The sequence below is a fragment of the Dermochelys coriacea genome, chromosome 2, assembly GCF_009764565.3.
Source record: "Dermochelys coriacea isolate rDerCor1 chromosome 2, rDerCor1.pri.v4, whole genome shotgun sequence".
NCBI lineage: Eukaryota > Metazoa > Chordata > Testudines > Dermochelyidae > Dermochelys > Dermochelys coriacea.
The window spans coordinates 25,261,671-25,280,088 of record NC_050069.1 but is presented as its reverse complement, the minus strand read 5'-3'; the positions used below and the strand labels follow the sequence as shown (position 1 = coordinate 25,280,088).

General features: G+C 39.7%; 1 protein-coding gene across 4 annotated transcripts in view; it reads left to right on the top strand.

Annotated features, from left to right (window-relative positions):
- COL14A1 (collagen type XIV alpha 1 chain) overlaps positions 1-18,418 on the top strand; it is a 181,332-nt gene that overhangs the window by 26,327 nt on the left and 136,587 nt on the right. The gene's annotated exons all lie outside the window — the stretch shown is intronic.

Here is an 18,418-nt window from a genome sequence, read left to right as displayed (position 1 = left end):
TGCCAGTTTTATACTGTCAGAACATCCCAGAGCCTGGGCTCCAGCCCATGCCTGAATGCCTACATTGCAATGTTATAACCCCACTGGCCAAGCCCCGCAAACCCAAGTCAGCTGACATGGGCCAGCCCTCGAGTTGTTTTATTGCAGTGTAGACATACCCAGAGATTCCTCTTACAGGCTGAAGAATCCTCCAGGGCAACCCTTTGGCTGGTTTTGAACTTGGTGGAGCAGAGAATCCAACCCAACATCTTGAGCTGTTAAAGAACAATAATAAATTTTTTAATAAAGTATTGTAGAACTGAATATTGACATTGTGAGAGAGAGCAGAATATGTGGCAGGTACCTTATGCTGTTAGAACCTCTTAGAAAATGTTCTTAGCTTACCTATGGAGTTTGTAAAAAGGACAAAAGCAAGTCGATCACTGAATTTTATGGCTGAAAATACTTAACTGATAGAATTGCTCTAGGAGTGCAGTTAAATATAGGAAAACTCACACTGACTTCAATAGGTCCAGTGCCTCATCCATGATCCTGCATTCCCAATTTATTGAGACATCTTTTGACTTCAAGGAGTGGTGTCCCTCAGTAAGGAGTGCAGGTCTGAGCTCTTTAATGCAGGCACCCAGAAAAAACTTTCCACTCTAATTGTTCCAGAAAGAAGAACAAGAGACCCTGACTGCTTCACACACACATTAATGTGTCAGGAATGCTTTCTCACTCTACAAATAAAGTTAACATAATCTCAACCTCTTTCAGCCCACTCATCTTCCAGCAATTGTACCTGGTCAGTTCTCCAGCCAGTTTGTGCACAAAGCTCCTTTCTGTGCAAGAAAAGGGGTAAATACATTCTATGCTTCCTCAGATGTTTTAGTTTTTTCTGACAACTCTCCACAAGTGTTTCTCTGTTTCAGTCCATACAACAGTTTATAGATTCTCAGATACATCCATGCCCTATTCTCTTCAAAAAGCTTTTCTGAGTGCTTCAAATATTTCTTACAACCTGTTAGAAGACCCACTAAATCGACCATAGATTGTTCTCCCGTTGACTCCTGAACTCCACCTGAATGAGAAGCACAAGGGGAGTCACATAGCTGAAGTTGCATAGTTTAGATCGATCTCCCCTGGTAGAGTAGACAAGGCCTAAGACATTCAGGCCAGATTCTCCTCTCACTTAAACCAGTTTATCCCCACTGCCTTCAGTTTATCCCCCCTGGAAAATGCCCCAACTCCGTGAAGCTTATGCTCAAATAAATTTGTTAGTCTCTAAGGTGCCACAAGTACTCCTTTTCTTCTTCCAACTCAGTAAAGCATTTAAGCATGTTCTTAAATTAATTCCTGTTCAGGAGTGCATGTAAACACTTGCTTAACTTCAGTGGAACTTAAGCATCTGCTTAGAGTCAAGCACATGCTTTATGAGGTCCTGAATAGTGATGCTGCTCTGAATCAAGGATTTACAGTAGTGTAAGCTATAGCTGTGCAAATAACTGACTTTTTCAGTTTGGCCATTCCAAAAAATCAAAAACCTTAATCTCAGGTCAAACAAAACATTTTGTTTTAGTTTTTTGTGCTTTTTAAAAAACATAATAGAAGTAACTTTCTAAACAAAGTAGTTTTGAATCAAAAAATAAAAACATGGAGGGGGGGTTTCAGAATTTTTTTAGTTTACCAAAACAATTTTGCAAAATATTTGCGAAGTGTTTTGATTGACTCAAATCTTCATTTTTGTGTGTGGGGAAAAAATGGTTTTTGCTGAAAAATTTCTCTCAGCGCTAGTGTAAGCATGGGGAAAACTCTTCTTGTATTTTATTCAGGAGTTGCTTATAAAATGATGAAAAGTCAAGAACAAAAACATCAGCTTCATAAAATGATTTTAAAATATTTGCATATACTGCAAAGCTTTTTCTTTACCTTAGACACTCAGCCACTATGTATTTCTTTCAGTTTTAGTCACACTTTTTTACTGTGCACTAATCCTTTGGCCTTCTTTATGCATTGCTCTATCGCTGCTACTTAGAAACTTGTTTTTCTTTATTCATAGAATCATAGAAGATTAGGGTTGGAAGAGATCTCAGGAGGTCATCTAGTTCAAACACCTGCTCAAAGCAGGACCAACCCCAAGTAAATCATCCTACCCAGGGCTTTTTCAAGCCAGGCCTTAAAAACCTCTAAGGATGGAGATTCCACTACCTCCCTAGGTAACCGATTCCAGTGCTTCACCATCTTCCTAGTGAAATAGTATTTCCTAATATCCAACCTCAACCTCCCCCACTGCAACTTGAGACCATTGCTCCTTGTTCTGTCATCTGCCACCACTGAGAACAGCAGAGCTCCATCCCCTTTGAAGCCCCCTGCTCCATCCCCCCTCCAACCCCCCGCTTCAGGTAGTTGAAGGCTGCTATCAAATCCCCCAAGAGGTCAAATTTTGCAGTCCTTAATTGAACAATTAATAAATTGCCACTGGCTTCAGTGGGAGTCTTACTCAGTAAAGGAATACAGAGTTTGGCCCTTTGTAGGTAGATAGATAGGATATGAATTAGCAAATTCTCATCCTGAGTGATAAATAGGCTGGTGGATTCTTAAGGCACGAGCTGCCTTGGCTTCGCAGATTGGATTTACCAGGTTTTCATACACAGGCTAGAAATCCCTCCAGCCTGGGACTATCACTTCCCCCCTGTTCAGTCTTTGTTCCTCAGGTGTTTCCAGGTGTTCAGTCTTTGTTCCTCAGGTGTTGCTGTAGGGAGAGTGAGGTCCCATCATGATGTCATTGTCCCCCTTTTATATCTTCTTCCCACTTGCTGAAGAGCTCTTTTGCTGTGACCTGGGTCAAACAGTTCCCATTGTATAGTGCTATCTCTGAGAGGTTTCTTTTGTACGCAGTTCCTGAGGTAATCCTTGTGCTTGTGTGTATTTTCTCAATAAGCGATTAACATTGTTTGTCCTTTTTACTGTTGTACCTGAAAGGCTGCTTGTGGGTGTTTTCAACCTCACAACATATTTCAATAACACATACACAGCCAAACTTCATAATTTCACATATGATGATAGCACATACAATCCAACAAGATATCAATGTCTAGCATATCAAGACTTTTAGAATGATACCTCACAAAGCAGACTTTGTACAAAACATATCCTAATTACATGACAGTGGTGAATATTGGGGTGCCAGGATGTCATACCCAGGGCTGACTGCAGGCACCAACATTCCAAGCAGGTGCTTGGGGCGGCAGTCAGAAAGGGGTGGCAGAGTTTCTGCGGCGGCGGCAATTTGGCGCCAGCTTCTCCGTTCCGCCGGCCGTGGCGGCAATTTGGCAGCGACAGTTTTTTTCACTGCTTGGGGCAGCAAAAATAGAGCCAGCCCTGCTCATACCCTAGTTCTTGTGTTTATGAGAAGATGTACCATGTATTTATATAGAAGCAATATGATATTTTCAGTCTTATCTATCCCTTTCCTAGTGAGTCCCAACATTCTATTCACTTTTTTGACTACTGCTGAACATTGAGTGGATGTTTTTAGAGAACTGTCCACAATGACTCCAAGATCTTTCTTGAGTTGTAACAGCTAATTTAGAATCCATCATTTTATATGTATAATTGGGATCATGTATTCCAATGTGCATTACTTTGCATTTATCAACATTGAATTTCATCTGCCATTTTGTTGCCCAGTCATCCAGTTTTTTGAGATCCTTTTGTAGCTCTTCACAGTCTACTTGGGACTTAACTATCTTGAGTAGTTTTGTATCATCTGCAATTTTCCCACCTCACTGTTTACCCCTTTTTCCAGATCGTTTATGAATATGTTGAATAGGACTGGTCCCAGTACAGACTCCTGGAGGACACCACTATTTACCTCTCTCCATTCTGAAAACTGACTATTTATTCCTACCCTTTGTTTCCTATATTTTAACCAGTTACCAATCCAGGAGAGGACCTTCTCTCTTCTCCCATGTATGAAGTGGTATAATAATTAATAGTAATCTTTAGCAGTTAAAGTTGTAAACTGTAAATTAATTGTTCCTAGACTATATATCATCCAACAGTATTGTAAATCTTTCTGTAATATTTGGAAAAAAACCTTCCCTTAGAATAAAAGACACATCTGTCTGTCTCTCCACACAACTGTGCTTTTATTGTTTTGATGAATATTTTTTTTGATAATAAAACTTTTCCAGTGTGATCTCTTTGCACAATGCTGCTGTGTGAATTTCAGGATAAGTTCTTTCAAGGGATGATATAAACTGTAATTACTTGGTATACATCTCAGGTACATCCCTTTGTTTCTACACTACAGTAAGTTTTGCAGATGAGATAACAACTCTGTAACTCAAATTATGTACTAGTACAGCCTCTAGTACACAAATATCATAAAACACAGTTGCCAGAGGAAAGGAGATTCCAGTCAACAATGCACAGTAATTTTTTTTCTCTCTCTCTCTCCATATATATCTATATAATTTATAATGTGAATTCTGAATTATATTCTTATTAACAGCAGAATGGCTCTATACTGCAACCTGACCTCATATTTCAAAGAGCAACTTGTGAGCATCTTCATATTATAGACTGGCACGGGATGTTAAAAGAACTTTTATGTGTTAATGGTGTTTTCAGTCCTCTTGGCTTTAATCCATACTTCAATCTAGCACTATAGAAATGTCTATAAATAAATGTGTAGGATGCTGTCCATATGCACTGCTGCAGAGAGGAAGACCAGTCCAGTGGTTATAGCACTAGTCTGTGATTTGGGAGTGCAGGATTTAAGTCCCTTCATTGCCATAGCCTTCCTACGTGACCTTAGGCAAGTCACTTAGTCTGTTTCAATCCCCATTTGTAAAATGGGGATAATAGCTTTTGCCTACCTCACAGAGGCATTGTGAGGATAAATACATTAAAGATTGTGAGCTGCTTAGATACTACAGTAATGGAGGCCACATAATCACCTTAGATAGATTTCCATATTTAGTTGCACATTGAAGGATTGTCATGGTGGGTTTGCAGGAATTAAAACTATGGTGATGGGTGTTTTATAGCTATGGATAAACCTGGTATGGCATGAATGCTGGTCCCACAGCTGGCCAACGTATCCAGGAGAGATGTTCGTTTGCTGTCAAAGGTCAAAAAGCACCTTTTTAAAAGCCAGCCTCCATCAAACAGAGTTCTGGCAGTGGTCAGAGGGATGAGAAAGCACATCTTTTGGTAGTTGTTTACTCAGTAACATGTCTGTATATTTTCATGGGATTTGTGTAATTCTGCCATGCTGCTGGGGCTGTCAAGTGCACAAGAGTTGTGACAGCTGTGCACAGCTGCAAGAGGGTTCAGGAGCCCATTGAAGTCCAGAACTATTGAACACAACTTTACCTAGGAGGAGGTGTGTTGCTAAGGATTGGGTGACCCTATCTTTCCCTCGTGGAGGTGGATGGATCTCCTGCCACTTAATTGCAAATATGTGGGACTAAGGGAGAGGGGCCTCTGCATTATCATCTAATTCCTGAGGGAATCTTTTTAATCCTTTCTCAATCCTGCCCCCCCCATTTTCATTTTGTTTCAGTGTTATGGGGATATTTTTGGAGCTGACACCTCCATTAATATCCTTCACCAACTGTCAGTCAACAAGGGGATGACCCCACCTTCACATTAGGATGTCTGGCATGAATTGTTCCATTCCATTCCTTCATGTCACTTCTTCTCTTGAGCTCAGTTTTAGCTGAAGATTGAGATTCCACTATTGGAAGGGAACACTTTTGAGTTGCTGCTGGAAAACTAATCTGCTAGTGAAGAGTTTAATTAACTGGAATCTGAATTATATTCTCATTAATATTACTGTGATGACTCTATACTACAAACGGATGGGCTCAATGGGCACAATCCTGCAAATGTTTACTTACAGGAATAACTTTGCTCACACAAGTAGACCCAGTGAAAATAATAGAGCATATAGAGTGTCTTATATGCATAACAGGTTGGAGAATGAGTCCCTAGAGCAGCATATATCAAGAAATTTGCAAGGTTGCTGTAGGTCAGCAGCTTTAGAGGCAAATTTAACCTCAGCAGTGCCCTTGCTTCAGTTCAGTTTATTTAGCTAGTACTTGTAGAATGTGGAAAAATCACCTTTTGTTGAACACTCAGGTTTGGAACTTTTGTTTTAAATTAAATGTGTGATAAATACTAGAGATGGAAGATAGGGATGGCAGTTCGGTCTGGAAGGGTAATCAATTCTTTCCTGTAAAATATCTCTTATCTCATCTTTTCTGCTCCCCTAAGAACTTTCCAGCTCAATATCCCAATTTAGCTCAGTATCTAGAGGGCTTACAGGTGCTGTCAAACTGTGGCAGATCATAGAATCATAGAATCATAGAATATCAGGGTTGGAAGGGACCCCAGAAGGTCATCTAGTCCAACCCCCTGCTCAAAGCAGGACCAAGTCCCAGTTAAATCATCCCAGCCAGGGCTTTGTCAAGCCTGACCTTAAAAACCTCTAAGGAAGGAGATTCTACCACCTCCCTAGGTAACGCATTCCAGTGTTTCACCACCCTCTTAGTGAAAAAGTTTTTCCTAATATCCAATCTAAACCTCCCCCATTGCAACTTGAGACCATTACTCCTCGTTCTGTCATCTGCTACCATTGAGAACAGTCTAGAGCCATCCTCTTTGAAACCCCCTTTCAGGTAGTTGAAAGCAGCTATCAAATCCCCTCTCATTCTTCTCTTCTGCAGACTAAACAATCCCAGCTCCCTCAGCCTCTCCTCATAAGTCATGTGCTCTAGACCCCTAATCATTTTCGTTGCCCTTCGTTGTACTCTTTCCAATTTATCCACATCCTTCCTGTAGTGTGGGGCCCAAAACTGGACACAGTACTCCAGATGAGGCCTCACCAGTGTCGAATAGAGGGGAACGATCACGTCCCTCGATCTGCTCGCTATGCCCCTACTTATACATCCCAAAATGCCATTGGCCTTCTTGGCAACAAGGGCACACTGCTGACTCATATCCAGCTTCTCGTCCACTGTCACCCCTAGGTCCTTTTCCGCAGAACTGCTGCCGAGCCATTCGGTCCCTAGTCTGTAGCGGTGCATTGGATTCTTCCATCCTAAGTGCAGGACCCTGCACTTATCCTTATTGAACCTCATTAGATTTCTTTTGGCCCAATCCTCCAATTTGTCTAGGTCCTTCTGTATCCTATCCCTCCCCTCCAGTGTATCTACCACTCCTCCCAGTTTAGTATCATCCGCAAATTTGCTGAGAGTGCAATCCACACCATCCTCCAGATCATTTATGAAGATATTGAACAAAACGGGCCCCAGGACCGACCCCTGGGGCACTCCACTTGACACCGGCTGCCAACTAGACATGGAGCCATTGATCACTACCCGTTGAGCCCGACAATCTAGCCAGCTTTCTACCCACCTTATAGTGCATTCATCCAGCCCATACTTCCTTAACTTGCTGACAAGAATGCTGTGGGAGACCGTGTCAAAAGCTTTGCTAAAGTCAAGAAACAATACATCCACTGCTTTCCCTTCATCCACAGAACCAGTAATCTCATCATAAAAGGCGATTAGATTAGTCAGGCATGACCTTCCCTTGGTGAATCCATGCTGACTGTTCCTGATCACTTTCCTCTCCTCTAAGTGCTTCAGGATTGATTCTTTGAGGACCTGCTCCATGATTTTTCCAGGGACTGAGGTGAGGCTGACCGGCCTGTAGTTCCCAGGATCCTCCTTCTTCCCTTTTTTAAAGATGGGCACTACATTAGCCTTTTTCCAGTCATCCGGGACTTCCCCCGTTCGCCACGAGTTTTCAAAGATAATGGCCAAGGGCTCTGCAATCACAGCCGCCAATTCCTTCAGCAATTCCTTCAGATGTTTCTGCCTTAAATGTTTCATAATATTTAGTGTTTCATTGTTCTCCAAAGAAGTAGTAATAAAGTATGAGTTGCAAGCAGTAATGGTATATCTGTCTGTTTGTGTCTACAGATAGTTATAAATCTCTTTATAACTCTCAACATATTTCAGTGAGGGCAACTCTATTTGGTTGGTTTTGTAAAAGGAAAAAACCTCAGATGTTCAGATTTTGTCTCAATCAAATACACACTATGTCAGCCTAATAATTATGTAATCCTTCTGTCAGGTGGTGTCAGCACCATCCAAGGCTGCGTTCTATATCTAAGGGTTCCTCCTAACATTACAAACCAAAATCAGCTTAAGCTCTCTCCCAGGAATCTGGGAAAACTAAACACCATATTGCTCTCTGAGTGCCACTGTTTATTTAGGTGCCTGTGGGTTATAAAAGTACCTAGCTTTAAACACCCAAACTTGCAAATTTTGGCTTTAGTGACTCATAGAAACCACACAGGGAGCCAGCCACTGGCTGAACTAAGAATAAAGCCCAGAAGTCTAAGTGCCCAATGCATTGTGTGATGGGAATCTCCTTGCTTCTGGCAAATGTGTTCATCTGCTGATATTCATGAAGTGTTACTATCCAATCCGTCCCTGCATTATGATGGAAAGTAATCATTTCTGCTAAGGTCAGATAGCAGACCACAATGTAAATTATGGTTTTACAGACTCCACATTTTTATATTTTTAAATGCCACTACAAAACCCAACTAAAAATGAGCCAAATCATGTACCAAGTCAACATAGAGATTTCTGTGGTCTCCATAGTGTTGGCTGACTTAATTCAAATGATAACATTGGTAAATTTGAACTCCTTTTTTTAAGCACAACACTAAAAACATTCCGTTTTAGGATCTGCCAGTGTCTCTGCTGTATTATAGAAGCTCCCCTTATGGAAAAGTCCTATACAGTATAATAATGGTGAAATAGGATTCTATAGAAATTGCTTTCTAAATCTATAGCATTTAATAGAGAATAGTGTCCTTTGTATAAAGTTTAGTTAATCATCTCACGGAATTCTCTATGAGGGATATGATTCTCTTTTTAATTCTATAGGTGGGTTAAAAATCATTTTGTATTAAATTCTATAGGACTTTTCCATAAGGGTCTACCCTTAAAAATCCAATTAAAATGGGCGTGGATATGAGAATTATCACTTGGGTTTTAAAGCAGTATGAAAGACCATAAGTAAAAGATAGTTATAAGTGACATCAAATTGAGGAAAGTGTCTAGTAAAGTACTTCAGGGATTATGGTTAGGTCTGGTCTGATTTAACTTCTTCATTAATCATAGGGGGGTATAATATGATGTCACACAGCTGGGCTGCCCACATGTCATCTGCATCTGTTCAACTCACGCATGTTACAAAATGGGGACGTACTAGAAACCAGAGTGAGGCTAGCGAAATAATAAGGGACTTAGTGAGATTAGAAACATGGGTAGACAATAAAATTAGACAAAACTCTGGGGAAAAAAGGCAACGTAGCAGTGGGAAAAATAATCTGAAACATGGCTATTCAGTAGATTATTCATGGCTATTATAGAGGATGAGAGAAACTTGAAAAACAGTGAACTCCTAGAAAGAAAGGAGTACAATTAGATTTTAATCTCTCTGAGGGCAGGGAGTGTCATTTTGTTCTTCATTTTATGGCATTTAGCATGATGGGGTCGTGGTCCATCACTAGGGCTCCTAGGTGCTACCATACAGGTAATTATCTAGGGATAGTGCAGGGGTGTATAATCTTGGTATTGGTATTGTTTCCTAGTCTTCTAACTACTGAATAGAGAATGGCAAGGCAAAGGCAAGTTCCCTACAGGGGGATACATTATATATAAGGCTACAATTTAGTCACAGAAGTCAAGGAATCCGTGACTTCCAGTGACCTCCGTGACTTCAGCTTGTGGTGGTAGAAAGCTGCAGGGTCCGCCACTGCCTGCAGAGACAGGGAGCTGCGGGGTACCCTTGCTGCCTGTGGAAGCCCCTGCAGCTCCCAGCTGCCGTGGGTGGCGGGGAACTCCCAGAGCTCCTGGCCACCACAGGCAGCGGGGGAACCCCCAGAGCTGTTGGTGGCCGGGAAACCCCTGAGGTCCTGGCCACCATGGGTGGTGGTAGGGAACTCCCAAACTCCTGGCTGCTGGGAGCAGCGGGGGGAACCTCTGAGCTTCCGGTTGCCGTGGGCCCCTGAAGCTGTGGGTGGCGTGAGTACCCCACAGCTCCCGGCTGCCATGGGCTGCGGTGACCCCTTGGTCTTGAGCTGCAGGCAGCAGGAGTACCCCACAGCCCCCAGCTGCTGCAGGAAGCTTCTAGCCCCTGCACAGCTGCCCCTTTCAGGCCATGTGGAGACCTGCAGATCTCCATTTTGTCCCAAATATTTTTAGTAAAAGTCATGGACAGGTCACGGCTTCTTTTTTGACCGTGACCTGCCTGTGACTTTTTTACTAAAAACATCCATTTTAAAATCTTAGCCTTAATTATATATTAATACTTGGTGTAGGAGTAACAAGTATAAAAGAATTGATGGCAATCCTATCATGAGACACTTTGCATTGGACAGAGACCTATCAAATAAAAAGTTCAGAACAAATTTGTTGTGAGTGATGTGACAGCTGAAGTAGATAATTTGGGTATAAACACTGAATACAACAAAGTACTTTTTTTTTTAACTTGCTCAGGGCCTTACCTTGCATTTGTTGCATACTCCAAACCCCCACTGACTTCAGCGAGAGTATAGGGTGCACACGGAATCCAGGATCAGGTTCTTTCAAGGCTCTTTTTTTCTTGTTGTGTTGTCTGTCTTTTGGAATTCTTTTTTCAGAAATATTTTTGGCCCTTGAGACAAATATTATTCTGTTTTTGTGTTTGTTATTCAGGTGACATATTCAGGTGACCCGGTCTTCATTGGTTGTCTTAGGGCTTGTTTACATGTGCAGCATTGTGCACCAGAGGAGTGTGAATTGTAGAACGCTCTAAAGTTTTGCACTCTAACTGTCCTGTCCTGTGTAGACCATGCTGACACACTCTAAAAGGTTGCGAGTGTGTATTAACATACCACTTACAGGACTACAGCAACGCACAAGGTACCTTTTGGAGCACCTTGGAAGGTCTTCACAGTACAACTAGAGCACTAAACTTTAGACTGTTCTACAGTTTATAGCCCTCTGGTGTGCATCATATGGACAAGCCCCAAGATGTTGGGTTTTGACTACGGCTGTCAAGTGATTAAAAAAATGAATCACGATTAATAGCGCAATTAAAAAATTAATCACACTATTAAACAATAATAGAATGTAGGCCTGTCAAACAGTTAACTCATGCAATTAAATCAAAAAATTAATCACAATCAATCACAGTTTTAATTGCACTGTTAAACAATAGCATACCAATTGAAATTTTTAAACTATTTTGGATGTTTTTCTACATTTTCAAATATATTGATTTAAATTACAACACAGAATACAAAGTGTACAGTGCTTACTGTATATTATTATTTTTATTACAAATACTTGCACTGTAAAAATTATAAACAAAAGAAATAGTATTTTTCAATTCACCTCATACAAGTATCATAATGCAATCTCTTTATCGTGAAAGTGCAATTTACAAAGTAGATTCTTTTGTGACATAACCGCACTTAAAAACAAAACAATGTAGGTACTAAAGTTTTTTACAAGTTCATTCAGTCCTATTTCTTGTTCAGCCAATTGCTAAGACAAACAAGTTTGTTTACATTTACAGGAGATAATGCTGCCGGCTACTTATTTACAATGTCACCTGAAAGTGAGAACAGGCATTTGCATGGCACTTTTGTAGCCAGTGCCGAAAGGTATTTAAGTGCCAGCTGTGCTAAACATTCATATGCCCCTTCATGCTTCAGCTACCATTCCAGAGGACATGCTTCCATGCTGATGATGCTTGTTAAAAAAAAATGTGTTAATTAAATTTTGACTGAACTCCTTGGGGGAGAATAGTATGTCTCCTGCTCTGTTTTAGCTACATTTTGCCATGTATTTCATATTGTAGCAGTCTTGGATTATGACCCAGCACATATTGTTTGTTTTAAAAACACTTTCACTCATATTTGACAAAATGCAAAGAAGGTACCAATGTGAGATTTCTAAAGATAGCTACAGCACTCAACCCAAGGTTTGAGAATCTGAAGTGCCTTCCAAAATCTGAGAGGGCCGAGGTCTGGAGCATGTTTTCAGAAGTTTTAAAAGAGCAACACTCAGATGCAGAAACTACAGAACCCAAACCACCAAAAAAGAAAATCAACCTTCTGCTGGTGGCATCTGACTCAGATGATGAAAGTGAACATGCATTGGTCTGCACTGCTTTGGATTGTTATTGAGCAGAACCCATCATCAGCATGGATGCATGTCCCCTGGAATGGTGGTTGAAGATGAAGGGACATATGAATCTTTAGTGCATCTGGCATGTAAATATCTTGCAATGCCAGCTACAACAGTGCCATGCGAACATCTGTTCTCACTTTCAGGTGACATTGTAAACAAGAAGCGGGCAGCATTATCTCCTGCAAATGTAAACAAACTTGTTTGTCTGAGTGACTGGCTGAACAAGAAATAGGACTGATTGGACTTGCAGGCTCTAAAGTTTTACCTTGTTTTATTTTTGAATACAGTTATTTTTTGTACATAATTCTAAATTTATAAGTTAAACTTTCATGATAAAGAGATTACTTGTATGAGGTAAATTGAAAAATACTATTTCTTTTGTTTATCATCTTTGCAGTGCAAATATTTGTAGTAAAATAATATACACTTTGATTTCAATTACAACACAGAATACAATATATTTGAAAATGTAGAAAAACATCTAAAATTTTTAATACATTTCAATTGGTGTTCTATTGTTTAATAGTGCAATTAAAACTGCAATTAATCACGATTAATTTTTTTGAGTTAATCGTGTGAGTTAACTGCGATTAGTCAACAGCCCTAGTTTTGACTTATATATGGCTTGGAACCTGCCTAACTGAAAGTCTGTATTTCTCCCCTTCTGAGATAACTATGGTTAAGCTCAGCCAGGAACCCCTGATCATGGCTAGGTAAGCGACAAATTTTGACTGTTCCTCTTTCCTAATCCCTTCTTCCCCATTTCTTCCTCCCCTGAAGAAAAAAAATAAATCCATGTAACTAAAAAACCTGTGCTAAGACTTCAGTAGATTCCTTTGACTTGTGCATTGTATCCCTATCCCTATCTCTATTCCGTCTGCTTAGTCTGCATGTTTTTGGATTGCAACCCCTTCAGGACAGGGATTATCTCTTTTCTGTGTTTGCACAGTACTTATTACCATGAGGATCCAGTCCCAGATGGGGCATTTGGGAACTACCGTAATATAAATATTTAATATAACAAGAAAAGAGAGGTATCATATGGCAGGTGCTATGTGACATGGATTCATAGAATCATAGAAATGTAGGATTGGAAGGGACATTGAGAAGTCATCAAGTCCAGCCCCCTGTGCTGGGGCAGGACCAAGGAAAACAAGAACATGCCTGACAGCTGTTTGTCCAACCTATTCTTAAAAACCTCAGAAAAGATGGAGATTCCACAATCTCTGTTTCTGAAAATCTGGCTTGGGCCTGATTTTCTTAGGGCTAGTCTACACTGTCAATGCTAAAGCGCTGCTGTGGCAGTGCTTTAATGTGGCTTGTGTGGTCACGGTGGCTCTAAAAAAAACCCACCTGCATAAAGGGCATAGCTACCAGCGCTGGGGCACAGCTGGTGCACTGTCTACACTGCTGCTTTACAGCATTGGAACTTGCTGCTCTCCAGGGGGGTGTTTTTTCACATCCTGGAGCAAGAAAGTGCCACGCTGTAAATTGCCAGTGTAGACAAGCCCTTAAACTTGGAGCATGTTATAAGACTGTTATACAATAGAATCTTATAATTGTACATACAATGTTGCCACACATATTTCATCAGAATAATAACATTCATCAGACTGAGGTTTTTCAAACAATACCTGACAGGGCACACCTTGTACAAAATTTATCACAGTCTTATAAAATCATGAAAATCATGGTACGCACAATCCTACCTGTCTAGTATCATTCTTTGGGAATTCAGTGGAAATACAGGTGTAAAGACTGCCAGATCAGTCTCATGGCATCTTTCAGTCAGGGTCTCAAAGTACTTTGCAAACACCAATGTGAGCCACCTAGTGCCTTATTTTCAGGAGTGTTGCAGATCCAATGCTCCCATTGACTTCAGCATCTCTACAGATCCGACGAACATAGTGAAATCCTGGCCATATTGAAATAATAGCAAAACTCTCTTTGACTTCAGTGAAGCCAGCATGTCACTCAAAGTTTTGTAAGTTGGACACGCAAACCTCATAGCACCCAAAATTAATAATTCTGAAAATATGGCTGCATATATTATATATGCTCATAAATTTTGTTTAAACACGTAAACATTTTCTAGCAAATTATATACAGTAAATCATGTAATGTGATCAAGGGATTAATGATGTACTTTACTGGTATTTTATAAACGTTTCCTTCTCATGAACCATATGCTGACATGATTCTTTCAACATAATCCTCCATTGAGTTCCATTGAAAAATTTAAGGCACAATATGGCCCATGTCTCTTCCTGTGGCTTAATGACATATCAACCTTGCGAGAATGTTTTGTGTTAATATCTGGGAGTAACCATTCGAGGCAGTTCTGAGAGAACTTGACAATCAATAGTCTTGAATTATAATTGAGTGGCATGTCTAATTCCTTGAAGAGCATGATTAAGATGTATTTCTTAAATCGTAGCATATTTGTTGTACTGAAATGATGAGTAAATGCATCCATATAAATAAAATTTACAGTCTGATTTGTTGAAAAGTTGTTTGTTAATCCTCAGAACAGCTGTTGCACTTAAAACATCAGCATGCTCAAATACAGTACCAAAGAGTGAAGAGAAATAGAACTGTTCCTGCAATCTGTGAAAGAGTTTCTCAAGTTTCATGCACTTCACACAGGGAATACTACATGGCCAGTAGGGCTACGATTCAACCAGGAAACACCAGTTATTTTAACCCATCTCTCAAGTAAATGTACATTCAGAAATTCTTGTTAGGATATAGGAAAGAATCCTAAATATTTTTTAAACTAAATAGATCTATTGATTGCTTTAAAAGTACATTTGGTTTGTTTTGTAATACCATTTGATTTTGAAGAAGGATGGTTAAAAAGAATTGCTGACTGTCTGCTGCAGATCTGAAGAGTTGTCACCAAATATATTTACTCAAGTTTCTGGGTTTCTGGCTATAACTTTTATTAAAAACCTCAAGTTTAGCATTATCCCTGAAATAACCTTTGTCTTTTTTCTCCCTTTTAAGGATTACTGAATTTGTTGATTGTGTGTGGTTTGGATATTAAGACATTGTGTCTTTGCACTTGGGAAACAAAACCAAGTGCCCACAGAATTTGTATTTCTGCTACTTTGAACTAAAAGAATTTTCTGGGACAGACACAGATGCATTGGAAAGGGCTGGCCTCATTTTCTCTTGTGGTTCAGGGATGAGCCCTTGAGCTTGCTGGATGGGTCTCACAACATGATGATATTCCAACATTTAAATCCTTCAAATTCAAGCAATATTTATATTTGGTTCAATGAAGGGTCAGCCATGTTTTATGCATCTGATTGGTCCCTGCCTTAATATATGTGGTGTATAAGACTCTGATCTCAGTGCAAAGATATTGCCATCATAGTGTTGTAATAATAATTAATAGATCCTTGTCCATCATGTCTCTCTCTCTCTCTTTCTCTCTCTCTCTCTCTCTCACTCACACACACACACACACATACATATATTTATAAAATCATACTGTGCTGGACTGACTTCCATATTTCATCCTTGTTCTATTCTCATCATACGTTTCATTTACACCTGTCATCAAATTTCTTTCCTTTCTTACTTCATTACCCCATGAACTAAGCTATCTTGGTTTTTCCATTATATTGTACAATCACTGCCATCTGCTTAAACTCTCCATCCCTCCTCTTCCTGATATATTATTCTACTTTCCCACTGTGACAGTGAATAAGAAAGGAAATGACATAGTGCAGCCTCAGAAAGAGTTATAACCCCAACTCCTAGCAGAAAAAGAACCATGTGTTTTGGCTCATGAAAACCAGAGCAAAGTGCCAAGTCACAGGGAGGTAAAACATCACATGTCATTCTGCAAACTACATCTGATACTAGGTGCAAATTAGACCACTCTTTCTGAGGTTCGGCCTCTTTCCATGTGGTTTTGCTTATGTCCATGTGCAACCTCTTCCTCTCTCTCTACCCCTGTGCCCATGAAGACTCAGAAAATATCAACCTTGACACCCCCAAGTATTCAAAAGTCATGAGCCAGAACCTCACTCCCCCAAATCATGAGTTTGGCTTAAAAATCAGGGAATTTTTTTTTTGTTTAGAAAGACTAAATCTTGTGTTTTGGTTAGAGGGAAGAATAAATGTATTTGATCTCACGATCTCTTTCACAATAACACTGTAAGCTAGGATGATGTTGAGTTTGTATTCCTGTCAAATTGTAAAGACTGCTTTTAATGTCTCACTATTGTTTATTCCATTTTAGGGAAGTTTCTACAATTTCTATTAAGTTGAACTGGGGAAAACATAAACAAATAGTGGCTATACAGAAGTAACAAAAGCTAAATGTTTTATGCAGAAAAGATTTCCACAAGTGCATCCCAGCTATGAAGAGTGAACTATATTTTCACATTCTGTGGCATTTCAATACAATCTTGGATCAAATCACAAATGATTATTTTGATATAGCTATTTACACTGGTCTGATTATATGGAAATAAAATATTGAAAGAATGTGGTTTTTGTTTTCTTTACTCTTTTGGTGCTGTAAATGAAATTACGTACTCCAATTAAAGGGTTGGGGTTTTTTTCTTTTTTTGTTTGTTTGTTTTTTTGGCAAAGTAATAACTACGGGATTGAAAAGCCTCATTAAAAAACTTGTTCATGTGTAAGAAGTGAGAAATAGCTTGATTCTGAAACCATTAATACTCTAAGTTTTAAAAGTGGTGAGAGGGACTTTAGTCACACAAATCCTATTATCCTAATTGTATGGTATGGATAAACCTCAGTGGATCACACTGAAAAGTCACATCTGTGCTGCAGTATAACTACTTGGATGCAAACCCAGGGACAGTTCTTCCATCCTCACTTGGTTTGAGTAGCATAGTACTCTGCCAATAGTCCTGTTGAAACTAATGGAGCATAATGTACTATGCAATGTAAGGATTGTAAAGCGGATCCCATTTTAGTGATAAGGCAAGGAATGCAAATTGATCAACAGGAAACATAACTGGGCAAACATATGTATGTTTAAACCATGCTGTGGCAGATATCAGCTGCAGTTCAGTAACGAAAAATCAAATCCTAATCCCACTGAAATCAATGGAAACCTTGCCATTGATTTCAATGTCAGAAGGATTGGGAGCTTTGTTTGAAGTTATCTTCCAATTTATGCTCATTTTTCCAATATGCTCACATTCTTGATACTTACTTACTGTTTTTCTAGTGTTTATACACTAAAATATGTTGCCAGTTCAAATACTGTTGTCTTGTACTGTAAAAATCTGAAGTAAAGGCTCTGTTTTGGCACTTTCACAAATGGAATTTTGCCACGTGTTCATAACCCATTCTACATTGCTAACTGTATGCAGGAAAAACACCCTAATCCTTATAAAATACTTTTAGTGAATTAACGTTAACTTTATGGACTGGGTTTGCCATCCACTGTGGTTATATCAAATTTTAAACAAAGAACGTGACTAATTCTGTCCAGTTAAAAAAGTTTGTGACTGTGGCTACCATTCTTAGTCCTTCTGCACATCAGATTGTATTTATATTTAAGATAATCATTCTAGTGACATTAATGTTATGGTGTTAGTGTTGTTTTAAGCTGCTGACCACATGGTCTGTAATCACATGTTGTATGAGCATTTGAGAGGGACAATATGTGCACCCCGTCTTCTCTCACTGAATCTCCTCTCTTTATTAATCCCTCATTTTAGCAACTCTATCCTTTTCTCAGCACTTGAGCAATTTGTATCCCTCTCCACTCATACCTCTTTCTGCACTACTCATTCTGATGTTTGAATACCCTTTGTGATCTCAAGTTCACCTTGTGGCTCCTGGGGAAACAGGTGATGCAAATCAGAGTTTATTGTCTATCAAGCCAAGTGAAAACTCATCTTTCTGTCTACTTAGCCTCTCTCCCAAGTGCAGAGACACAGGTTCTTTTATCATTGGCTATGTCTACACTCATGGTGGCATACAGAGTACAGTGTGCTTGGGTAGCTACACGTGTAGTGTCTGTAGTGAAAAGCTCCAGCAGCATCCCCACTTCCTCCTCTGTGCCTTAGCCTTTCCCTGCTGACAGAGCCTTTCACTGTAGATTAAAACATAATCTATGGTCTGTTGCATTCTAGAAGATCAGTCCATATATCCCCAGGAATTAAAATGTAAACATG